Raw genomic sequence first — 26,861 nt, forward strand, 5'->3', positions numbered from 1 at the left:
TTCTTTCTACTATTAGCATCTTCAACGTTAACTCTCTTGATATACGTGGTTACGAACATTATTTTTAAGAAACAAACAATATGTTGCTCTGATTTCCCATTTAATCACAGAATCATAGAACCATCTGAGTTGGAAGGGACTCTTAAAGGTCACCCAGTCCAACTCCCCTGCAATGAACAGGGACACCCACAGCTCGATCAGGTGCTCAGAGCCCCATCCAGCCTGACCTTGAATGCCTCCAGGAATGGGGCACCCACTGCTTCTCTGGAGCTCTGTTCCAGTGCCTCACCACTCCTATCAAAGAAAAATATTCCTTTATATACAATCTGAATCTCCTCTCTTTTAGTTTGAAACCATTTTCCCTATCACAGCAGACCCTGCAAAAGTGTTTGTCCCCCTCTTCCCTATAGCCCCCCTTTCAATACAGAAAGACCACTCTCAGGTCTCCCAAGAGCCTTCTTTTCTCCAGACCCAATGGTCCCAGCACTCAGCCTGTCCCCATAGGGGAGGCGTTCCATCCCTTGGATCACTTCCGTACATTGTCTCATTTCAGCCGGTATTTCACAAGGTAACCAAATACATTCAGGAGTTTGCTCTGTCACACACTGAACTCTTGCATTGTTCTTGGAGATAACCTACTCACCCAGCGCTGCTGCTTCCCCAAACCTGCTGCAGGGCTGGGTCAACCAGGCTGCCTAAACTGGAGCAGAGGGAGAAGGAGCATTAACAGGATGAAGAGCACAAGCATTTCTGCTCCACCGAACACCTACCCAGGATGCAGCACGTGGCAGATCTGGTTCACTGAAATGTCTGCAGTAAAATTTTCAAACTACCCATTCTTTAATATGCTTCAAAATGCCACGTATCTACTCACATCACTCTGAAAACGTGTGCACAGGCTAATTAAAATAATAAATACATTAACTTGCAGCTATGTAGTACAGGACAAACTAATATTCTCATGCCATTTGAGAATTTTTCCTTTTATAGATCAGCGTAGCTTAGATGTTATGTTCTTAAGTATTTGGATAGGGTGGGATTAGGAAGGGAGACTATTTGTCTGGGGAATTTGAAAGCAGTGAACTTGGCTATTAAGGAAGATAAATTATCTGACTCGCTACTAGACTAACAATTCCCACTGTGGGGTTTCAAACAGTGACAAAACACGTGTCAAAGACCAACAAGAATATAAAAAAAGCAGAAAGATTTCTCTTAAAAGCTATGTGGAAAAGGAGTGGAGCCTGCAAAGGTCCCTCCAGGGAAGGCAGTGTCTGGACAGGCCAGTATTTCTCATTTCGTAATGTCTGGGGAAAAGTTGGCTGTGAAGCCCAATTCCCTCCTGTATGAGCAAACACCTGCTCTGAGGAGACGCAGGAATTCACTGCTAATGATCTAGATGCAGAAATTTATGAGTGTGACATGAAAAGACCTACAAAAAATTGGGTATTTTGGAAAGTTTTGGAGACCCCGCAAAGCAGGTGGAGAGAAATTCAAGCTTCACCTCTTCCTCATTTCATCACTTAAGTTCCTGTGTCCTTTGCAGAACTCAACTGGGAGAGGCTGCTGCATGCAACCCTGCACTGCCCAGCCACAGACCCTGCCATGGGATGCTGCACTGCTCAGCTGCAGAGGGAAGGCAGGCTGCAGTGCTGGGGAAACCAAACCACCTGAGAGAAGCACAGAAGCGATGGTCAACCCGGGCTGGGCCACATACTCAGTCTCATCCTCCAACCAAAAGCTGTGCAACCTCACAGCGGCCTCCAGCTTCTGAAGGGTTCCTGGAGTCCTCTTTCACCTCATCTCAGCTCCAGAGAATGAGCAGAACAGGTATTATTACACTCAAGTTCAAAAAGATTTTGCTATGCAGTAAGGAGGACTGGCCAACACCCACTCTTGTTATATGGGCTTAAAAAGCAAAGGCACCATATTCTACATTGCTATTCATGCAAGCACACAGATGTGTGCACATGAAGGACTTTTCCCTGCATTCAAATCCTCTAAATTCAGATGGCTTCCAAAATCTCAAATATCTCCATGGTTGCTCTAAGTTCTCCCTGTAGCCTATGGGAGGGAATGCAGACTGCCTCTCCTGGAGAGTCCAGTTTTTTCCACTGCCCATGGGCCAGAAACACAGCCTTAAGGTCGTTCCTTTAGCCTCACCATGCAAGCAGCTTCTCAGTAGACCTCAGCCATAGCATGAAAACTTCAAATTATCATAGAAACCAGAGATGAAAATAACATTTTATCTACCACTTCCACCCTACCCTTTCCTCTCCCATTATAGTGTTCAACTTGAACAGAGTCAGCAGGGGAGAGGAGGAAAAAAAAAAGGGAAAGCAGAGGTTAAACTGGAAGGTTAACTGGTATCATAAGCAAGGTAAAGTTCCTAATCCATCCCATCACTTGTCCTTTAGCCTCTTTTTCTCTTCTTTTTCTGACACCTGATATTTGATCTAATGGTGACTTAAAACTCTGTTGTCTCTGATTGTGAAGTCTCAGTTTTCCAACCAAATGTGGTTTGCTGTGATCACAGATACAGTACATGAATTGCAGAATTGTGGGTGGGTGGGAAACAAATATACACACACCATATCATGCCTTTTGTCAAGGTACCATAAGCTTCAAGCAAGATTTTAGGAGGCTTTCCTACGTGTGTCTTCTCTAGGGCTGTGTGCCTTATTTGCACCTTACCTCTCAAACAGGAAAAACAGTGCTTAAAACTGAAAGAAACAGATCAGCACAAGTAACCTACTGCTGAGAAAGGCTTCCAGCACAACTGGGTCAGAAACACAGGAGTTGGCCCTTCATAGAGGCAAAATTCAGATTTTTAGCCTTGTGGTCTCAGCTCCTTGTCCTGTAGGAACTCAAGGAACCAAGAGCCCTTAGAGTCAAGACACCTTTGATCGGAGCCCACTGATTGATAATCTGAGAAAAGCCAGGGAAAAAAAAAAAAAAAAAAAAAAAGCCAGGAACACCAAAGAAAGTCCTTGCCCACCTGATCTCACTGTCCCTAAATCTTCTCCATCCAGAAGATACATCCCTCAGAGTAAAAAGCTCTGTTTTAAAGAACAGGCAAACAGCAACACTATCACATGGCGAAGAAGCCTCTCTCCACTCACTGCTGGCTAATCAGCACATCAACAGTTAAAGAAAAAGAAAAAAGAAACAACAGAAAAACTCTGTCTGTTACACTGTCACATGGGGAAGAAAAGAGCACCAAACCACTCAAAATGGCTGAAATTATCTGCCCAGTTTCAGTTCCAATTTAGTTTTGACACGTGGAGGGTCAGTTCTCCAAAACCTGATGCAGAGGAAGATACTGGTGGGGCTCTATCTTCAATAAAGTAACTGTGCTGTAACAATACACCTATCTCAAAATCATGAGATGTAGATATTAAAAAAAAAAAAGAAAAAAAAATTGTATCTTTTAAAACCGAAGTTTTAAAGTGCTTTTTCTGTGTTGTTGTTTGTTTAACATTTTAGAGTACATGTGTAATGAGTGATTTAACTGAAAGCCAGGAATTCCTCCGAAATGGACCCTCAAGTGAATCAGAAGGGAAAGATGATCATTGTGAAGGTTATTGTATCTTACAATAACACCTGGCGAGGCCGAGTACCATGGCAATTATCTGCTAGGAAGGACACTCATGGAAGCACATGACTTCATGCCCTGACCTTCTGTTTCTCATATGCATTTAGGAACTCCTATATCAGTAGGAGCAGAAAAAGACATACTGGGCCCCTGCTCCCCAGTAACTTCGCTGGTTACTGTTTTACAGGTTATGCTTCAAGAGTTCAAGTGCTGCTTTCTCTTCGACTAGTGAAGTTCTGATCTTTACACTCAGGCATCTAAGGAAGGATCTGACTGGATAATAGTATCACAAGCCTGCAGCCGTGAGTGCATTTTGAGGTGGCAGTAGTGTTGCACTGGCAGTTCGTGTCAGCAACTGGAGTCATCTCGTGGTGCATCTGCTCCGCTGCTGGCGGTTTAACTGACAGGAAGCACAGACAGCGATAGTGGGGCTGAGCAATGGCGCTTCCTGCCCATGTGGCTCCATCTGCCCCACGGCCCAGCCCCGCCAGGCCTGAAGCCTCTCACTGTTCCAAAAACAGTGAAATAAGCTGTGCCCACACACAGAAAGCCAGTCAGCTGTGTGAACGAAAAGGAATCAGGTCATGCCTACAGAAACATGGCTCCAGAAGGCCGCTGAAGCACAGTGTAAAATGGCGGTCGTCGCCCCCCACAGCCGAGGAAAGCACGTGACCGGCTCGGGATGTTCTGGCACCTGGCCTTCCTCAAACAGGCTTTAAAGCCACCAAGAAACCAGGTGACTTGGCATTTGAAATGAACAAGCAAACAAGTAAAAATCTTCAGAAACGAACCACAGCTGATGGCAGAAACTGCTCTGCCACACGGCACTGGCACCTCTGCTTGAGGAGACCACCCCGTCCCACAGAAGGGGACACGCTGGGTGATCCATGGGACTCTTCTACCACTAACACCTCCAATAACACTGGCTACTCCACCACAAAATTCAAATGCTGAGGCATATAGTAGCAACAACGTAAGCACAGCAGTTAACACGGCTTAAGCAAGCAAAGAATCAGCTGCTAGACACAGCAAAATCACAGTGAAAAGCAGAAACTCCAGCACAGTTTTTCTAATACCGCCTAGTTTTACGTGGTACGTATATATGAGAAGCAATATGCTACACTCTGCCTCGCTATATAGCCTTCTGTTATGTCCCAGATAGCCCCATAATGTAGCCAGACATCACCTCCATGGCCAAGATAAAAAATTATACTTCCAGGTATGGCAAGGAATCTTTAAGATGGCCTCATATTCTTCCTCCACGTGTAGCCACCTTTTTTGTTACTGCAGTATAAAGCTGACCGAAACCAATTTTGTGCTATATCTGCAGGGTTGCCCACTAAAATAGTAGAAAACATCACTCGTGTATTAAGCTGAGGCATAAAACAACTGGTAGGTATCTGGTAGATTTAACTATCACCTTCTACTACAGTCTAGGGAAAGTTTTCTGTATAAATTCAGAAGCAGCAGCAAACAAACAAACAAACAAACAAATAAAAGTAGTAATTGGATTTCATGGAGTCCTGGTATTTCACCCTCTGTGGAAGCAAGGTTCTCCACCCCCAGCTACTCTCGACTTTTATCCCAGAACAGTTTGGGAATAAAATCGCATTCAAACGGTGACTGGCACCTGTAGTAGAAGGGCCATCTCAAAGTCAATACTTTGCTATTTCTTGACAAAGGTCGGGCTCCACATTCTCCCTATTTCTAACTAGAAGACTCATGTGTAACTAGGTTCTTTTGACAGAGCCGTCTTCATCCCCAGTTTTTCACACGTTGCCATCTGAGCTCTGTGACCACCTGGATTATTTCCAAGAACAGCAGCTGGCCAGTGCTCCAGAAGGCAAGACTACACCCCTCCATGACAGAACCTTGATGCATCCACGCCCCTGAAAGTCTGAAGAAAGTTCCATACAGGACTCATGAGACACTAACATAAAGCCTCTGGAAGAACTTGCAGCAGATGCTTGCTTCTGCAGCATCTCTGAAGTCCATTTATGACACAAGTCTCACCCTTGACAAACATTCTAGTAACCCTCAACGGTCAACAAATTAAAGAAGATAAAAAGCAATAGTTGCTCAAAAGCATTTCTGAACCAAAAAGCCTTGCAGCATGATCTGAGCCTTACTAAATTTTGCTGGATTGGCAAAAGGACTTAGAAGAGGACTGAAAAAGAAGTATTTTCCATCTCAGATTCCAACAATACTATGTAGCCAACAGCATTTTATAGATTCGCTTCTTAGTTCCTAAGTCACGTTGGTCATATCTTGCAACATGTCCTGGCACGATTCAATGTTTTCCTATGAAAACTGGGGTGGCAGATGCTGCAAACTGATCCAGAAATGGTTTATTCTCAAATTGGGTATTCTTTTTAAACCTGAAAGTTTATCTGCGTTCTGCTAATGAACAGCAGATTTTATTACAGCGAACATTTCAAGATTCTCATACGCAGTTATTTTCATGGTATTACAGCTGTAGTCTTAAGCATAACAAAAAGAAGTTATATTCACAAGTATAACCATCTCTAGTAGATTGAGTATGCAGTATTAAATTAGCCAAAAATTAATGTAACACACATATAGGGCCAGAGTAATTGTGAGAGTGTTCTTTTATAACTAATCTTCATTCTGAGGCACCTGAAGACCACCTTGAGTTTTCAAGCTCTGTATATTTTAGCCAAAAAATAGAAAGGAAAATGTTTTGCTGTTTACGTTTGTAAAAGCTAAGAAAGCTAAGCAGAAATCAGGATTTCTCAATTCTTACAAAACTGAAAATGAATTCCTTGAAGAAGCTGCCGTGTGGCAGTGGCAGCGAGGCACCAGCATGCTCCAAACAGTCCGCTTCGACATTTCTTCACCTAACTTGGTTACAGCTAACAACGGAGGAGTGGTCTCCACAGAACTGCTTTTCCTTCAGAACAGCTATGAATCAACTTGTTTTGCACCTCCAAAATTATGAACCCGCCGGCCTTGCTCCCATCAAGCTTTTGCAGGGAGGCAGAAGGAATTACATCTGAGAGTACCACGTAGGCAGAGGAGCAAAAGTGAAACTGAGCGAATCGACATCCACTGGCCAGGCTTCTCCAGCCAACAAGGAATCAACTGATGCACGTATTTCTATTTCCCCCTTCAACAGAGGGGAACACGATTTTTAATCCCACAGTGTCCCTTTAATAAACACCCCAAAGAAGACATTTTCCAGATAACCAAGGAATTTTTTACAGTGTTGACTTACCATGCAGAGCACAGTAACCAGCTTCTAACTGTTTGCACTACGAGGCAGTACAGTGCAATGAGTTAATAATTTATCACAGCATTGCTCTTGGCAACTGACCATTATCAACTTTTCAAATTCTTCTTAGTTTTCATAGTCTTAGCAATAACACAGCATCCTAGCAGATTCAGCCCTCTATCTGCGTGTTCTGGTAGAGCTAAAAGCTTTAATCTTTTCCAACACCTGCTTTCCTCTCATATTGTTCAGGCTCGGAGCAAAGGTCATCATCTCGTTTCAATAACCCAATTCAGCAGACAGGAATAACTAGAATATTTTTAACAAAGCAAGACGTTAACAACATTCTTTCAGAAAGCTGCAGTGCAGTTCTCATCCCTGTGTTTCCTTCCCTTTCTTGCAGAAGAAAACAGACAAAAAAGCCCGAGCTTCGCTCACTATCAAAAACACTGCAGACTTTTACTTGCATGACTAACTAACGCACAAACACCTTTTCTTTCCAGTTTATATTATCAAGACTTACCTCACTACATAATCCAGGCCAAAACCTAATTTACTGGTTAACAGTTGCCTTGCAAACGGGAGGATCTAGATGTAGGGTTCAGACAATTCATTCGTAAAACCGCTTTTTAATAGTTTAAAATATACTTTGCGGGAGAGTTAACTGTCCTAATTATCTCTTCACTGAAGCTTTGGCTGTAGACAATTGACTTGTCCCAAGGACAACAGTGTTACTTTGTCCTCCCGCTAACCTTTCAGCCCCAGCTTATGATTTCTCTTCCCACAAACTCCCCAGCTCCACCGCTCATAAATCAGTCCCAGCCAAAGAGCCAGGCACCTTCCCATGGCCTGAACACCTCATTTGCTAACGTGGTTGGCTTTAGCTGAACCAGATAAGGGATTGCGCACACAAACAGTTCAGACTGTGGATGGGAGGGGAAGGCAATAAAATGTAAGGAGAAAACTATGGTATCGGAGAGGAAAAATGAGGGTGGGTACACCCAAGCAGCACGGGTGCAGCTGAATGGGTACTCCCAAAGCCTCCACCATGAAAAAACCTAGACATGATTACGTTCACCACAGAAACATGCAGACACGATCGCGCTCACCTCCAGCAGTTTAGCTAATAGTAAATGTAGAACAATTAAATGAGACTGATATACATATGTTTAGCTTGTATGCAGACATGTATAGAGTTAAAATCACAACTTGAGCTCAATGAGTGCAACTTACCATTGAGTCAAGAACCTAAGGGCAAGGTAAGGGCCTGGGTAGATGCCACTTTCCTAAATGAGAGGTGTAAGGCTTTACAACCCATCACCTCCAGGCTGGTTCGCTACCTGAATAAAACTTGCTTGGTTCTACAGCTCCCTTCTGGGCCTCAGGGCACATCCACTCAAACCACTGCCATGTGGGTTTAATGGGCCGTGCTGTGAAGGGGGTGGTTAGGCAGGCAACCTTCAGTTCTGAGTGAAAACAAGCAGTCGCAGTGAGGTCCCAGCACATTCAACTTGCACACCAGCAGCGAAGGCACCAGAGACAGCATCGAGCACCAGCAGCAACTCCCCACCCAGTCTGTGAGCACCAAGCTTGGTCATGACAGACGGCGCCGACAGCATGTTCTTCAAACACGACTTCTGCCAACCTTCAAAATCAAGCTGCTTTCACAACACAGCCAACTTTTTTCCCGGTTTCACGTCATCTAGAGATTCTCACATAAAGCAACAAAAAAATGAACCCACAAAACTTCCAATTGATTCTTTTTTTCCTCCTGTTCACACCTGTGCATCACACATAGACCCGCAGCCTCCCCTCACTAAGCAGTGTTTATTTCACCCAGCTAACTCAGTGCTGCTAATAACCGCTACTGTCCTTCTACTCAAAGGGTACACATTTTAAATCCCAGTAGATCAACATAATCATGTCACAGCACTTCTCAGATGTTTACAAAACCTGACAGTTAACAAAACGTTTCTTCAGTTCCCTGGAAGATAAGGCACGTGTGTAAGAGAAGCTTTAAACGTTGCATACATTACAACACAAAGCACATCCTTTCTAGCTGTACGGCTTCAAAACTGCGACATCTTTTCTATAAATAGCCCTGTTATTTCTAATCAAAACTTTTGTGATATGCAGGTCTTATTTTGCAGTTTGGCAAAAGCTTTCTGACATTTGTTACTGTTCTGAATTATTTCTACTCCATTACCACTGAAACATTTAATAGAGCTCGTTCGAAGGATCATATTAAAAGATAATTTGCTTCTCATAAAAACAAATGGTCGAATATCCTATTACATGGAAAAATACATAGTTACCAGAAGTACACATTTAGGAACGTTTTCAACCAATAGTTATTTTCTCCTCTCGGAAGAAACCCCAAGGTCCGTTTCTAAATGGCCAAAAAGTATTGGCTTCCTACACTGTTGCCCCTTCGGATAAGTTAAAATGTTAGTTCTCTTAGTTGCTTCTCAAGCAACTCTTAATGTCGCTTTTAGCTGAATTCTGAAAGAAATACACTTTTTCCAATAGGAAAGGTCCAATGCTTTTACAAATGCTACACTCTTCACCTTGCACTCAAGCAAACTTGAGACTGCATCTCAACACACGAAGTTTCATTTTCGTATGTCTGAAACCACCTTTGCAGAGAAAAAAAGTCCCCCAACAGACACTTCCTCTCTACAGTTCCTTCTTTTCTCTTTTTGAAATTGAAGTATTAAAACAAAACAAACAACCAAACAAAAAAAAAAACAAGAAACCAAAACCCACAGCATTTCACCCTTTTATAACATACCAGGGAAGGCACCTGGAACACCTTGCTGGGCTCACAGCTCTCTACGAGCTCATATAGAGGCACACGTAGCCAGCGAAGTAAATCCTTTCAATTTGTGTAGCTTTGCTGCAGTCTCCCACCCCACGGCATGTAAACTTGTACATTATTTTCTTGATAGCTAATCTCTTAACTCAGCTCCCACGCTTCATTTGCAGCACTGTTACGATTCTTGAATAGCTGCGGAGAGCAAATAGTTTACAGAGGTTCTGGAGAGGGGAAAAAATAACAGCACAGCACAGCAAACACAACAAGAGACTGGGAGTGGATAATGCAACAACCACCTCCAAGGAACAGGGCCAGATTTTGCCTTCAGCAGGCAGCAAGCAACTCCTCATGCTTTCAAGAAAGCTATTCCAAAGAGGGCTCTCTTCTGGTTGGAGAGACAACCTCTGCTACAAACAATTCGTGCCATCACATCCTTGGGAAATTACTCTTTAGCTCCTAAACTATTCTGCACGGCACACACAGAGAGGAGAAAACTAACAGTATCCTTGTCAACTTGCTTTTAACTTGAAATTGAGTCTGGCTGGAAAAGCAAGTTAAACATTAATTGCCTGACAGTGGCCAGCCCTAGGGATCACAAGTTGTTACCGTAGTTTCACAATCACATTTTGCCGTTTCTCTCCCTAGCTGTAATACAAAACTGAACAAATACTGAGATAGTTTGAAAATGGAAAACAGCACAAGCGACCTGATACAAAGCTCACAAAAGCAAAGTGGCCTTCCCCTGACCTGTCGGTTTCATTAAGTGTCAAAATGTCCCATGTAGAACACGAGTACATCCAGAAAAACATACAGGATGAAGAAACAGTGCACGTGGCCACAATATGTATTAACACATTCTCTTTCTTCCAACAGCAGACAGCAATGTGAATCAAGCTGACCCCCTTCTTCCAATTCTGAAAGAGTGTGGGAAGACATTTATGTTGAGCCCACTTTGAACCACCACCACCACCACGCGAGAGGATAAAGTAAACCCAAATTAGGAGCTCTCAAATGAAGCCATGAGACAGTTCTGCGCTAACAGTAACCACTGAGGAAGTGCAAAACATCCCTCAAAAAAAAAAAAAAAAAAAAAAAAAAAAAATCTGGTATATTCACACAGAAATGTTGATGATTAGCTAAATATAGAGGATTCTAGAAATAGACTCAAATGTCTAATTATAGATGGATTGAGTGTCACTGCCTGCTTCTACAAACAACTCTTTCCCACAGTTTCCAACCTATATATTTGGTATTCCTATTCCTAGCAAATTATCTTAACTGCAAAAAATTTTTCCACAATACATAAAAATAACTTTTACATACAGGTTTGAGAACTGCAGGTTCTTTGGAGGCTGACAAAATGGCCATCACTGTCACATTCAAACCGTAACTGAGAACGAAGTCACACGTGACCCAAGATGACTGATCTCTTTAAGGACAGATAAATGACCTGAGCTCCAGCCACCCAATTCCTCACTAAAGACAGCTGTTAGGTAGTCAAGGCCTAAAACACATCAAGGTAAGAATGCATAAACTTCAATCCCTATCTAATGGGATCCCTGTAGCACAAAGACCGACACAGCTGGAAGCTCCGCAGACAGATCCATACCAAAGAATAAATTGTTTTTTTACCTCTTCAGAGATCAGCACTTCGTATCAAGAGAGGGAGAGAGCCTACAGCACTTCATATTGCTGCGGCAGATTTATGATAAGCAAAGACTTCCAATTTCAGCACACACAGTCTCTGTCAAACACTTTATCTGGTAAGGAACACTTAAATACAATTTGATGTGCTTTAGAGATTATTTGCTTTCTCAGTGGCATTAAAAGGATAAGCACGGTAAGTCATTGGTGTATGGTAGCAATGCTTCAGCGCACACAGAGTGGAGCACAACCATGGCTGGAAACATCAACTCCACCTCCTGCCACTCCTCTACTGAATCACTCCAGGTGGAAAAGTCTTTGCTGCTCTACACCACTCAACAAAACGTAAAAGTTACCAAACTGTCAGTGCAAACAACAAAATCTGCCAGTGAAACGTGAGAAATTTTTACTAATGCTTTCAAGAAGTGAAAGCTGGTTTGGAGATCTAAACTTCTTCACTGATATAAATGGAATTCTTGCATTTATGTTCCACTGCCTTTCCTAGCAGCTCACATAGCACAGGTCACCTGGAGTCTCCCCACCCTCAAACTCAGCTCTGCTGAAAAGAAAGAAGGGTATATACACCTCGTGTGTTTTTCTAAGCACACAAGTGTCCAAAGAGTAAAGAACACCACTAGAGTCTGAGTTTGCAGCAACACTGAAACATCAGGCTCTACCAGGCCAACAGCATTCTTAAAATCTGTACATTCGATTTTTTTTTTTCTTGTTTGAGTGCCAAGATCACGGACTTAGCAATTCTATCAGTCAACAGATGAAAATAAAGAATACATTAGAAAACAGTATTTCTGCAAAAGAGAGCTAGAGTCCAAACTAACTGGCATCTAACGATACTACTTCCATTCAAGACAGTATCCATCAGGATTCTCACGAATTTCATATCACCCTTCCTGCCACTCACTGTTCCCCAGATGCCTGTGTAGTCCTGGCACCCAGCAGCACAGACATGGCAGCTTTTACCTTCAAAGAGGAACTGCCCCTTCACGAAGCCCTGCGCAAGGGAAAGCAGCAGCACTTACCCTTCAGCACAGAAGAAGCGTTCTGCCCAAGAGAAGGTGTGCAGGCTTGGGAGCTAAGGATAGGATAGCTTGAAATTTGAAGGCTGGATGTCTTGATAGGGCCTGGTACGCGAAAAAGAAGTGAAGGAAAGAGGTGAGGAAAGCGAGGCTCGTGCTGTTGGCTGCCAGCACGACAGGCAATTGTTAGCTCAGCCCTAAGATCCGAAAATAAAACACACGACAAAAACGGATGATGCAAATCCGTTAAAGAGCCCTTCAGAAAGAAACTTCTACCACCTACTCAAAACAGTTCCTTTCCAAGTGGTTCCTCGGTCGCTTTATCAATTCTTCCGTGGATTTGCCAGAGTGAAACAACACACTGAGCAAAATTCCCACAGCCCATACAAGAAAAGTTGATTTAAGATAGAAAAGAGGCAAAACGTAAAACCAAAGACAGGAAAAACACACCGTACCATAAGGTGCAGAAGGGAGGTATGAGCGAACTGCGGAAAGCAGCAAAGGCAGCCTCACCCAAAACATGACCATGTACTTAATGGTTGCCTCCCTCCTTCCCTCCCTCCCCTGTAACCGATCACAGCATTAAGCAAGACTCCATTATACTGTCACATATCGGCTTCAAACAGCAAATGAAACTGCAAAGTACTCCTCTCAGTGTGATAGCTGGAGCTCCCTGTCACTCATTTCCAAGCAGAAGACGTTCAGCCCAACTGAGAGCCTGAAGCATTGGGTCCAAAGCTACTTACCCGGACCAGATTTCTAAAGCTATTAGCGTACGTTTCTGTTCAACTACAGACAAGATGGAAACACTCGTCTGTTTTACGAGGTATTGTGCTCGAGTTCAGAAGTACACAATTAGGGGCATCGAGGCACTTTTCCTGCATCGAAAGCTGAAAAGTAGTTTGACAGAGCACCATCTCAAGGATTTTCCTGCTCCAACCACCGCTAACCCCATTTTTACAACTGCTCTGTCCCACTGTCACATCCACAACCCCCACTGCTATCACCTCTTTTCTCAGGAAAGGAGAGCACCGGTCCGTTTTTATATACCGAACACTTTAACTTCCTCTATTTTAAAACCACACAGGGGCAGCTGCAGCCGAATTCGACCGTTTTGGCAGCAAGCAGAGCAGCGGGGGTGAGGTGTGAGGTGAGCCCCTCGGCAGCCCTGCCCTGCCATCTTAGGGCAGCACGGCTTGGCAGAGTAAAGGTGCTCAGTGCGAGCAGCGCCCGGCTAAACAGTGCCCGGCCGTGCAGAGGTGTGCGGAGTTCTGAAAGCTATTCCTACAGTAGATGAAATATATCGTGTGTACTATAGGCGGCTGAGCCGCCACCCAGGCAGTTAGAGCAGCAGCGTGCCGGAGATACTGACACGTCTCAAAGACGACAGCGTGCCCGAAGCGCAGCGAAACTGCGAGTGCTTTTTTTTAAGTGCGCTGCTCTCAACAGGCGGCCGCAGAGCTTCACCCCAAGCGACGCACGCTTCTGTGCCGAGCGGTCCTTTAACTTGCGGCTCAGTTCTCCCCGCTGCGCTTCGGCAGAGGTCCTCCCTCACCCCAGACCCCCTCGGAGGAGCTGGTACAGTCCCTCCGCCCGCCCTCCACCCCAGGACAGCACGTACCGCCCCTCACGCCGCTCCCGGGCCGCCTCGCAGCGGGGCCTGCGGCGCCGCGTCCCCGGCCGCCCCACAGCTTCATGCAGTTAAAATGGCTCCTGACGAGGGGGAAGTGGTGCCCGGGCTCCGGCCGGTGACTCACCGCGGGGCCGGGCGGCGCGGCGGGGCTCAGCTCGGCACGCCCCGGGCGGCGGCTCCGCTCGGGCCGGCTCGGGCCGCAGGTGGTGCTGGCACGACCCTGCTCCGCGCCTCAGCCGCCACCTGAGGCTTTTTATTTCCCTCTTTCCCTTTCGGGGGGCTTTTTATTCCCTTTATTTTTTTTTTCCCGCTGTTGGCATGGTGCAGGTGCAGCCTTCGCACCCCGCTTCCTCCAAACCATGGCGAAAGGCCCTTCTCTTCCGTCCCCAACAGCAGAGGACCCACATGACGGACCCTCCCCGGCTCCCTTCGTGCCCAGAACGTCCCTCGGCAGAGGGCGAGGGCCCGGCCGTGTCAGTGCTCGACGTCCCACCCAGCCACGTTTATTACTAATAAATACACTTCGGCAGAACATCTGGTATTTCCTACCTGCTGCCACCACTGTATTGCTCGCACTAAACCTGGTTAAATCCCCAAAATAGAAAGCCGGGAGGGCCCAAGTTGCCAAGGGAGACTTAGTCCCTTCAGCTTTTGGGTTCAGTGAGGGAAGGAGTGGCATGCATGTCACACATGGCTTTCAAGAATCCCCCATTAAACTCCCAGTGTGCTCCTCACATTCCAAACTCAAACGTGGTGCCAAATACACACCAGACCAACGCACCCGCGCTCCCAGCCACCCAACCCACAGAGGAACCCCATCCACAGGGCTTGGACTGATGGACAACGTTAAAAGGCCTGGCAGAAATTCAGTCTCAAAAGCACCACACGCAGAGGATAGGCACAGACTTCCTTCCATTGTGTTTCGGTGGGAAGGGTACGTGCACGCCATTTGCTACTGAAGCTCATTTCCAGAAGGACAGAGTCCAACATTCTGCTCTGGAAACTACATACATGGCATGGCACAAGGACCCAAATCCCACACACAGGAGTGTAACCAAAGGGCGAGAGGCAGGGTTGGGAGGCAGAACGCAGTACACCTTTATTAGACGTATTTTATCATGCTATTTTGTAGCCTGCTTTAGAGGAAGGCTTAAGGAAAATAATAGCAAGCGGAGCAGCATCAGTTTTTTATTATTTGCTGAGTAGTTATCAGTTAAGTCACTACTTAAATAGCTTCACTACAGCTCTTTATCAAAATACATCCCCCGTTTGTATTTCTCAGTTGAGAGAAGAGACCACGTGGAGGAAACGCCACGTTATTTTAATACTGTGTATTTTCCACCTCTCCTGACAGATGCACTTTTGCCCCTCTCCAGCGACTTCATTCTAATACAATCTTACATCTGAAAACATTTGTTTCTTGCATTGCAAAACCCTTTGGAGCACTTTGGGGAGAAATGTAACCCTGCAGCACAGCAGTTTCAGGAAACTGTAGCGTGGACACAGGGAGAGCACCATTTTAATTATTAAAGACAGGCTAATAGTTATGCTTTACAGGAAAAAAAATAGCGTAATAGTCTTAGCCAGGCAATCAACCAAATTGAAAAGTCATTCCACAGTGAGGTATGGCCACAAGCTATGCAAACATTTTGCCATTTCTAGGCTGAATCTGGAAGGAATATGTTTTCTTAAGCATACATAAAATGTAAAAATATTTAGTGAGAGATAATGCAGGTGAACGTTCGACCTCAGAACCGGGTCAGGTTTTTTTCTAAGCAGAATCCTGGCTTAGAGAAGTGACTTTGCCCATTGCTGGGATGAGTACCTCTATGAAATTCAGGTCATCATTTGCCCAAAAGACATAGCTAGACACTGACCAACAGCATGGCTGAAGCCAATTCAAACAGCCTTCACTCTCAGCTCCATCCTGCCTGCATATTCCTCGCACCAAGCGACTCCCCCCGCTGTTTCCCAGTGCAAATATTTGTGCAGCCACACAGCGAAGCAGGCGGTGGAACCGACCAGCAGAAAAAGTTAACGCTGCACAAATAAATAAATAACGTGCAATAAAATTTTCTAGCTTTCATTGGCCCTGGCTCCCACAGCCATGCACACTGAAGGGGAGTGGCATGGCTGAACCGGCCTGGACATGGCTTCCTCTTTTGTCAGCCAGGCCCCTGGGGAAGCCTCTACTCTCCTCACGCCCCAGGTGGGTGATTGCTCCCCTCCTTACCCAGCTTTGAAAGCCACAGGTCTGCAAGAGGGAGATGGTGTCGTAAAACCTCCACTGCAGCAGCCCCAGTGCCAGGGCAGGCTCAAGAGGTGCTCTGGAGGTACGCTGACCCACCTGAAATGAAAGACGTCTTAGTCTCACAAGAAGGGGCCTAATGAGAGGCTTGTGCCTGTTCCCAGCCTTCATCTTTAGATGGAGACTGGCTGAGGTGAAAATATTACTTAGATGAAAAAAGGGACCGAGACTTCACATCTAAGGATTCCTTTCTATTTTGCTGCTGTTTCACCTACCCCAGTGACATGGGACCCTGCCTCGAGATGCTGCGACTCTGCACCAGCACCGTGAGGGGACAGAACACTTCCCTGCCCTCAGCACCGGCCCAGGGCTTCTTGAGGCTGAAGGGAAAACTCTGGCTCAATGCTGGATAAAGATAGGATTTAAGAAACTTCAATTTGTCGTTCAGTTTTGTAGGAGCTGAGTATCTCAAGCTTTGCAACAGATTTAATCTCAAGTGCCCCTGAAGGAAGGAAGCACCACTAATCTCATTTACACTCCTGGCACAAAAACCTGAGCCATATGCCCAAGATCAACTATATGTTTGTGTGCGTGCAAGGGTGATGCTTGAACCAGCCTTCATCCAAATCTGAAGCTCACACCCTATCCGCTGCACCCTCCTTTCTCCTTGTATACAGCACCAAGAACCTGCACTGGTAACCCTGCCATGTTTTAAACACCACAACATCCCTGTCCTTAGCTGGAACTTGTAGACTGGCACCTCCCTCTGGGGTAGGTGCCACACAAAACACAGAAACCCCCCACGGTTTCACTACCATAATGACCTAAATATTTACACATGGAGAAACTGCATCAAGGCAAGCACTGCTTGCACTGTAATTTGTTCCTACTCACAGAAGCAGCTTCTGCCAACGGACCTCAGATACACAGAAGTTCACATCACTGCTTACAAACCTCTTGCGTTTTCAAAGATTTCATTAAAAAAAAAAATCTCAAAGGAGAAATTCAGAACCCAGATTTTTGGATACCCAGTGTGCAGCCCACACAGCTATCAGTTCTTAATTTGGAATGTAAAGGTATGGTTCCAGTGCACGTTGAATACAGGACACAATAAATTTGAAGGAAAAATACTTATTCACTGTAGCGGTCTTCTAAACTTTAGCTGCACTGTAGGAAAGGAAAAGTGAGAGTAAACAAAACACACATGAATAGGAGGCATTACTCCTCCCAAAGGCTGGGAGGGAAGGCATCATGGTCATCCTAAGTTTGATCAGAATCCCTCAGATAATAAATGTCGTCATCTTTCAGAATACACAAGAGAGCCTTTTGCAACTCTGGTCAGGAAACTCCAAGTCTCCAGAAATTACACCCAAGTGGCAGAAGGGTTTGAGAGAAGCACTTGGACTGCAACAGATTCACAACCAAGCACCAGAGAGCTTTAACCTCATATCCATTTTCTTCTTCCAAGTTTGCCTCCAGTGTTTCCCAGTGAACACAGATTTGGCAAAGTACCTCTGCCAGCTGCTCAGCAGCACCCCACACAGCTAGAAACCCCTGACCTTGCACAGAGTCTTCTTGGATCACCTCTAAGGTATTCCGAGGTCACATCCCAGAGACGACAAGCCTCTAGGAAAATCTTCTTGTATAGTCATTTTTCCTTGCTCTCTTAAGTCCCTTCCTTCCTCCTTTTGTTACGGGCTTGCCTCTGCTGAGAAGCATTACTTATCAGTATTTCTGAGAACGGTTTAAGATATGGTTGTACCCTCCTTTCAACTGATAAACACTTAGGAGGGAAAGAATTGCAAAAATCCAGGCAGTAAATACAGCTCTGACAGAAGATAATGTCTGATCCAATCTCAGCCAGAAGTTACATGCTACAGCCTCTCTCCACCAACCCCCAGCCATGCTTTTCTCTCGCCATCCCCTCCCTGCTCTGGTTCTGCTCCAAGTGGTACCCATTAAACCTTCCACCAACCCAATTTAACCCATTAATGTGGCAGGAAACTGACTGGGGTGGGTGGGGAGCAGCAGCAGCAGCTCTCTGCGGTTGGCGAGCTGAATCAGCTCAGAAAAGGCTACGATGAGCACAGCTCGCAAAAGACGGAGGACCTCCCTTCTGTGGGCGGTAGTGAAGCACCCAAAAGGTTATTTTTCACCTTAAGAATCACACGATTGCATGCCAGCTGAAAAAAAAAAAAGTGGAGGCATTTTATCCAGAGGACAATGCAGGTAGAGAGAAAGAACAACTGTGGCACTTAACCTATGGCTCTCAGACCCAATCCAACTCTCTCCCACCACTCCTCCTCATGCTGTCTGTACATTTGTTTTGCAAAGTGCACTGACAGTCATTTACCATCATACATATACCGGTGCCAGTAGATTCAGTGGAAGTTACACTTTAAAAACCCACAGATGAGGCAATCACACAGGCAAATCAGAATGACAGAACAAATTTACAGCCCCTACTACTCCTCTCAGTGGAATTCTGATGCCTCGAAAATGATGAAACAGAAAAAATTAAACCACAATCTGAAATGTTTTTTAAATTGTAAGCAACATTACTTGGCTTTCTTCAGTGACAGACAGGAGAAATCACTGTGCCCCATCTACTCTTCTCACTAACCCCAATCAGACAAATAAGACTGCTGTATTTTTAAACACAATTCACTTCCAGTTCACTACTTCCCACTCCTTCTTTCTGGGATGCTAAAAAATATCCCTTTTATCTTTAAACACCATCTCTAGTCTCTGTCTCATTATGTGCCATACAACAAATAAGCCATCTAATGGAAAGACTGAGAAATGAGTGGACAGAGAAATTCTTTTATGAAAAGAAATGGGTAATTCTATCTGGGTCATTTTCTTGTTTTTTTTTTTAATCCAGAAGAGCTTACCCCTTGAAAAGACAGAGAGGAACCACAGTTTCAGTCTGAAGCAGAAACAAGGTGGAAGGCACTGTAGTTCTATTCAACACTCAAACGTAGTTACAGATTGTGACAGTAATGCTCTTTTATACACAGAACACCTCTCTACAACTCCTCATTACTTAACACGTGCAACAAGCAAAGCCAAAATGACCTCATTTTTGCACGGTAACAATCACTGGCAATCCCAAGAGGACCACAGGGGCACAGAAGTACTGTGCTTTTATGCTGATTCTCAGCTGGTATGCATAACAGCCCTGGAAAACCTTTAAAAGTTTCCTTTACTATTATACAAAGCCATGCAATCCTGACTGCAGTAAGATCATGCTAAATCCGTGGTTTTCCAAAGGAAACGATCGCTTGTGTATACAGCCAGTTTGAAAGACGAGTATGAGGTCATCTACCTATGGGTTCATACTCAGCTTGCTTGTAAGCAAATACAAGATCACTGCTATTGTGCAAGACGGACGCAGAGGCGAGGGGACACCAAGCTGAAATGAAAGGTTAACGTTCAAAATCATACAAGTGAAAGAAAACGTTCAAGTTTCCAAGAATACCAATCAATCTTTCCAGAAAAAGTCAATATGATTCTTGAATGGATCAGTAGGCATCCCACAAGGTGAGCTTCCCATCTCCCTCATGATTATACTCCTTCAGAGCTCTTGCTTTAATGGGATAGTTATGTTTGCTCAGGAGTCCTTGCAATGATAATCTGTACAAATACAAACACGATCGACAGCTATTAGAGATGTAACTATGCTGGCTACAGTAAACTTAGCCTTTGTTCTTTTCTTTTGTAGACAAAACTAAAAAGAACAAACCAACAACCCAACAAAACCCAACCTCACAACCAAATAACCAGAAATATTTCTAATCATAACGTTCTGTGAACATATACCAATCTGCATTGCAAACGTATGCAGAAGGAACATGACAGCAAGGACTGGATGAGTTTGGTATCATCACACAGCAGCCTATTAACTGGAACACTCTGTAGTCCACTGAGGAATCCCCATTAAAAAACTATAACTCTATTTTTCCTTTTCTCATGCTGTGAGTCACTTATTACACTTTTGGATGTTGCAACACATTCATGAATAATAAACACATACTAGGGAAAAAAAAAACCCAGTGTGAACACTGGGATTTTTTTCATGTCTATATTTATCAGTATAAAAATCAAATCAAGAACGAAGCCTAGAGTTGAAAAAAGTTTCTATGCGAGGAATGTTGTTATTCACAGACAAAGTATTTGGTGTAGCCCAAGACGAGCACACAGGCACAGAAGTTACAGTGACAATGTTAGTACTACTATTATTGTTTGGCCTCTATACAGAGAGAGAGGACAGGGGGAGGGTTCATAATGTTCCCCATCCAACTCACTCCTAAGGGAGAGCAGCCAGGCACCGCCCTTAGCCAGACAGTTCTGGACCCAGCGCTGTGCTTTTGCAGCTGCCTTTTTCATTACTTGTTTCTTAAGGCTAGGGAGTTAGGCTGTGGAGACTGCACAGCCCCAGAAAGTCAGCCGTGCTACAGGAAATTATTGTTGATATCTCAAATAAGTACCATGGAACTATTTATCCACATTTGTGTTTCAGACAATAACAAATAGCATCCAGCATATGCACACATAGGAGTGGCTGGTACATTTTCCACAGCTCCAGTATGATGCAGAACTGTTCGCTTTTCTTCCAACTACTGTTGTCCTTTCAGTTCTGCAACCACAGGCAAGGCATCCTCGCTGACTCCCTGCACAAACGCAGGCTTTATGTATGGAATTAAAAGGGGATCTTCTAGCAACATTCAGTACCTGAAGGGGGCCTACTGGAAAGCTGGAGAGGGACTTTTTATAAGAACATGTAGCAATAAGACAACTAGAAATGATTTTAAACAGGAAGAGGGTAGACTTAGACTAGATATTAGGAAGAAATTCTTGACTGTGAGGGTGCTGAGACACTGGACACGTTTCCCAGAGAGGCTGTGGATGCCCCCTCCCTGGAAGCATTCAAGGCCAGGCTGGATGGGGCTTTGAGCAACCTGGTCTAGAGGGAGGCATCCCTGCCTATAGCGGGGGTTGGAACTACATGATCTTAAAGGTCCCTTCCAACCCAAACCATTCTATGATTCTATGATTTGAAAGAAATCTACATAAGCACTACCCTTTAGAAAAATGTCAAGCTTCACAAATATGTTCAGAGAGTTATATATACAGAATATTTTGGCAACACTCAGGATGTGAACACAAAGGAAAGTGTGTTTATTACTACTCTTCCAGCTGCTCTAATTAGTGGAAAAAGCCAATGCTAACTTGGAGAGGATGGAGAAAAAAGCATGAGTTGTGCAAAAAAGTAAGCTCGTTGAAATAAATACATTTTCCATTGCAACCCATTCAGATAGAGAACCGGCTATTAAAGAACATTCAGTTAGAAACATGAGCTGATTACTTACTTGTTCAGGAAATAATCAATACTTTCAGTATGAGGCTTACCTAATCCAGATACATGCCACATTAGTCAATCGAGTAATACATAAATCATGGAGAAGAGAGAAGAGGTAAAAAAAAAATAATAATAGAGATTACAGGAAAGCAAAATGAAAGGTGCCAGGGAGCTTGGTGCTCCAGATAAGGGAAACTGACAGCTGGAAGGCCAACATTGTGATCTCTCAGCTACATTTTGAGCTGCTTGCACAAACAGAAGCCTTGCATCGATGCTGATCTTTGTCCTGGTGAACAGTCCCAAAGGAAATTACAGATCACACCAAACCTTCACCTCTGTTATTGTCATCTGCCCATAAAAATGAGGTACAGGGTACAGACATCTCCTGGAAGATAGTGTTGCATACATGCAGACAGGCTCCATTTCAGAGAAAATTGCTGCTACCACTGAGTGTTTTCCAAAAACCTCATAGGAATCCTCTGTCTTTACTCTGTAGTTTCAGCCATGAAAACAACATCAAGAACCAGAGGCTAAGAGAATCAGAGGATATTACATCAGGCATGATTTCACATATGTGATTTTTCTCCTGTTTTCCACAAACAGAGGTCATCTACTTAATGGAGGGAGCTCAGTAGTTTCCTTAATAACGCAGCACTTCCCCAAGTCTTATAAAACACTTAGTATCCCCAGTGCTCCATCCAGAGCACTGTACAATCACCACATATACATTAGTGGTTATTACTTTAGCTCACTGCTATGAATTTAGCTTCTCAGAACATACGTTTAACCTTAGAATCCATTTTGTCCTTCATTTACTGAGGGTTCATCAACTTTAAAGTAGTAAAACCATCCCACCAGCCATACTGGAATGACGGGTGAGACCTATATTAGCTGGCAGAGCACTCAGATTCTCAGATGGAAGCCTAAATGTCAAGAGTTCTACCCACTCCTTCTTTGCAGCTAACTTTATTTCTTGAACTCTCACTTTTGATGTTCCCTCTTTTTAGCAAGACACATTAGAAATGTTTTCCAGTTTTGCCTATCAGATAAAAACACACTACTTGTGGCTATGTCACAAATCTTCCTATACTTCATAGAATCACAAGGTTGGAAAGGACCTAAAAGATTATCTAGTCCAACCATCCTCCCATTACCATTGCTACCACAAGCTACTAAACCACGTCTCGGAGCTCCTCATCCAAGACGCCTCTTTAACACTGCCAGGGACAGCGAATCCACCACCTCCCTGGGCAGACCATTCCAGCGCCTGACCACTCTCTGAGAGAAAAAGTTTTTCCTTATGTCTAATCTAAATCTCTTCTGGTACAACTTGTGGCCATTTTGTCAGGTCCTGTTTGTTGCCTGGCAGAAGAGGCCAAACCCCTCCTCACCACAGCCTCCCTTCAAGAAGTTGTAGAGTGCAATGAGGTCTCCCCTGAGCCTCCTCTTCTCCAGACTAAACAATCCCAGCTCCCTCAGCTGCTCCTCAGAAGACTTGTGCTCCAGATCCCTCACCAGTTTCGTTGCCCTTCTCTGGACACGCTCCAGAGCCTCAACGTCTTCCTTGTAGTGAGGGGCCCAAAACTGAACACAATACTCGAGGTGCGGCCTCACCAGTGCTGAGTAGAGGGGGATGATTACCTCTCTGTTCCTGCTGGCCATGCTATTTCTAATGCAGGCCAGGATGCCATTGGCCCTCTTGGCCACCTGGGCACACTGATGGCTCATGTTCAGCCAAGCATCAACCAACACCCCCAGGTCCTTTTCCTCTTCACAGTCATGCAGCCACTCAGCCCCAAGCCTATTGTGCTGCATGGAGTTATTGTGGTCAAAGTGCAGGACCCGGCACTTGGCCTTGTTGAACCTCATCCCATTCACCTCAGCCCAGCGATCCAGCTTATCTAGATCGCTCTGAAGGGCCTCCCTACCCTCAGGCAGATCGACACTACCTCCCAACTTAGTGTTACCTGCAAATTTACTGAGGGTACACTCAATCCCTTCATCTAGGTCATCAATAAAGGTACTGAACAGGATGGGCCCCAGTACTGACCCTTGGGGGGCACCACTTGAAATGGGTCACCAGCTAGACTTAACTCCATTAACCACTACCCGTTGGGCATGGCCCTCTAGCCAGTTCCTTACCCAAAGAAGGGTATACCTGTCCAGACCACAGGCAGCCAGTTTCCCCAGGAGAATACTGTGAGAGACCCTGTCAAAGGCTTTGCTGAAATCTAGATAGACTACATCAACAGCCTTTCCCTCGTCTACCAGTCTGGTCACCCAGTTGTAGAAGGAGATGAGGTTGGTCAACCATGATCTGCCTTTCATGAACCCATGTTGGCTGAGCCTGATCCCCTGGATGCCATACACATGCTGTGTGATCTCACCCAAGATGATTTGCTCCATAACTTTCCATAACCTGGTACCGAGGTCAGGCTGACAGGCCCGTAGTTCCCCAGATCCTCCTTACAGCCCTTCTTGTAGATGGGAGTCACATCGGCAAGCCTCCAATCCTCTGGGACCTCTCCAGATAACCAGCAGTGCTGATAGATGGAGGAGAGCAGCTAGGCAATCACCCTTGCCAGCTCCCTCAGCACCCGAGGGTGGAGCCTGTCCAGTTCCATGGACTTGTGACAGTCCAGATGGAGGAGGAGCTCTTTAACTGTCTCCACCTGAATCACCAGGGAGTGTATTCTGTGTAGCATCCCAGACTTCCAGATCAGGGCGTAAAGTGCCCTGAGGATAACTAATCTGACTATTAAAGGCAGACGTAAAGAAAGCACTGAGGACCTCAGCCTTCTCCTTGTCCTCAGTGGTCACATTCCCTGCTGCATCAAGTAAAGGATGGAAATTCTCCTTGGTTCTTCTCTTACCTAATATATTTGTAAAAGGATTTCTTATTCTCTTTTACTGCAGTGACCAATCTGAGTTCAAGTCGGGCTTTTGCCTTCCTAACTTCCTCCCTGCATATCTTAGCAACTTGTGATCTCCCCAATTCGCCTGTCCCTTCTTCCAGAGGACGTAGACTATCTTTTTCTTCCAGAGTCTCAACAGTAGTTCCCAGTTCATCCACACCGGTCTTCTTTCCCTACAGCTTGCCTTATGGAACAGCCTGTTCTTGTGCCTTTAAAATTTCCATCTTGAGGAGTGTCCAGGCGACTCCCAAGGGACCCCCTGCAACAAACGTCCTGAACAGGTCAAAGTCCACCCTTTGGAAGTTCAAGATAGCAGTTTTGCTAGTCACCCTTCTGTCAGCTCCAAGAATAGAGAATTCTACTATTTCATGGTTACTCTGCCCAAGACAGTCCCCAGCTTTCACACCTCCCACCAGTCCTTCACTGTTAGTGAAGAGCAGGTCTAGCAGGGCACCACCCCGGTAGACTCTCGTATCAGCTGTGTAAGGAAGCTATCTTCCACGCACTTTTAGAAACCTCCTGGACTGCTTCTTCTGTACTATATTATATTTCCAATATATATCAGGGAAGTTGAAGTCTCCCATGAGAACGAGTGTGGGCGATCACATGACTTCTGCAAGCTGCTCATAGAATGCCTTGTCCATCTCTTCATCGTGATTAGGCAGTCTATAACAGGCCCCCCAAGATGTCGCCCCTACAGGCCTTCCCCCTGATCCTTCCCCACAGACACTCAACTTTATCATTCCCAACCCCAAGCTCTTCAACATCAAAACAGTCTTTAATATAAAGGGCCACACCACCACCCTCCCTTCCTCATCTATCCCTTCTGAAGAGCTTGTAGCCATCCACCACAGCACTCCAGTCATGGGAGTGGTCCCACCATGTTTCGGTAATAGCAACTAGGTCATAGTTAGCATGTCGCACAATTGCTTCCAACTCCTCCTGCTTATTGCCCATACTGCATGCATTGGTGTAGATGCACTTCAGACAAGTCATCTGCCTCATCCCCAGCTCAAGCATTGTTCCCCTAGGCTCATCTCTTGTGAGCCCTGCTTTGTCTCCTTCCCCTATCGTAGCTAGTTTAAAGCTCTTTTGATAAGTTCCACTAGCTCCTGTGTTAGGATTTGTTGCCCCCTTTGAGATAGGTGGGTTCCATGAACAGACAACAGGCCAGAGGCCAAGTAAACTGCCCCATGATCAAAAAACCCAAAGTTTCTGGCTCGACACCAGCCTCTGAGCCATTTATTCATTGCTTGTGCTTTCCATGCCCGCTCCGTGTCCCTCACTGCCCCTGAAGGTATAGAACAAAAAAGATCACCCGCACTCCCACTCCTTGAACTAAACACCCTAAACCTCTGAAATCTCTCTTCATATTTCTGTAGGCTTTCTACCTTTTGTAGGCTTCTCTACCTCTAGTGGAGAGGTAGCATCAGACTAAATAGATAGTTTTTCTTCAGGCAGCTGTCAGTGAACTCACTGAGGAAAGATAAAGGGTAAAGAAAATGACTTTGTGTTGTTGTTTTTTAAATTAATTGCATGTCCTCAGGCCGGTTGAGCATCTGCTGCTTTGCACACACTTTCTCTCTGCTAGTCTCTATTCTGTGAGAAAACAAACTGCCTTAAACAAACGTCCTTTAATTCCTCTATTACTGACCTTTAATTGCTTGCAGCAGACTGATGCTTTCCTAGCAGATCCCAAATAACCTGAGTTTGATCCTAGGGTTTGACTCTGCTTTCCAAAAATATTATTTCCATCCATCCCATTCAAGAAATAGTCATTACCCAGTGACTGTTTCTAAAGCTACATGTGTATGTCATATGTGCACATTTTGGCAGAAGTCACATCTGGAGGAACAGGAGTTATGAAACAATTTATATAACACATTGGAAAATTCACTTGTACCATTTCATGTCAGCTAGCAGCCCAGGCTGCAAACAGGAAATACACCACCACCCTCTGCACGCCCAACAGCAAAGCCACCAGCACCATCAAGAGACACGTGTGTGTATGTGGGAATATGTGTGTTAATGTACTGTTTTCTCCTTGCTAGTTCCAGTTAACTAAAGCAACTTATAACCAGGCTCTCGCTGTTTCACATATCAGCCTTCCACCTTGTTCAACGTCATATGACGCTGGCTTATTAACCAGACAAGCATTAAATAAGGCAATGACATTTACTAATCCAAGGCCATTCTCCTTACCCTTATATCCAAAGTAGCGTGGTGTGAAAATATTGCCAAGACAGTTCTCCCCATGGGTTTTTGGTTACCCGAATTTGTACATGAGAAGGCTTATGTTAGGTGAGCTTTATTCAGTGTGTGTGGGAAGAGAACATAAGAGGGTTCCACTCATGACTACCACAGATGTTGCATTCAAGATGTTCCCAAA

The 26,861-nt window shown here is 44.8% G+C and overlaps 1 protein-coding gene across 44 annotated transcripts in view; it reads right to left on the reverse strand.

The window, feature by feature from the left end:
- The window catches only part of ELF1 (E74 like ETS transcription factor 1), an 86,936-nt gene that overhangs the window by 50,422 nt on the left and 9,653 nt on the right, over positions 1 to 26,861 (reverse strand). For 6 of the 44 annotated variants that reach the window (XM_046941555.1, XM_046941486.1, XM_040699687.2 and 3 more), the window contains exons 1-2: positions 13,936 to 14,017; positions 12,318 to 12,419 (exon numbers count right to left, since the gene is read on the reverse strand). The exons of 6 other annotated variants lie outside the window; for them this stretch is intronic. The gene's annotated coding sequence lies outside the window, so the exon portion shown is untranslated. Of the gene's footprint in view, positions 1 to 643; positions 701 to 9,612; positions 9,857 to 12,317; positions 12,420 to 12,764; positions 12,820 to 13,935; positions 14,018 to 26,861 lie in introns of those variants that run through there. 32 more of the 44 variants (XM_046941558.1, XM_046941505.1, XM_046941446.1 and 29 more) reach the window with 10 other exon arrangements.

Source organism: Gallus gallus, chromosome 1 (genome assembly GCF_016699485.2).
Source record: "Gallus gallus isolate bGalGal1 chromosome 1, bGalGal1.mat.broiler.GRCg7b, whole genome shotgun sequence".
NCBI lineage: Eukaryota > Metazoa > Chordata > Aves > Galliformes > Phasianidae > Gallus > Gallus gallus.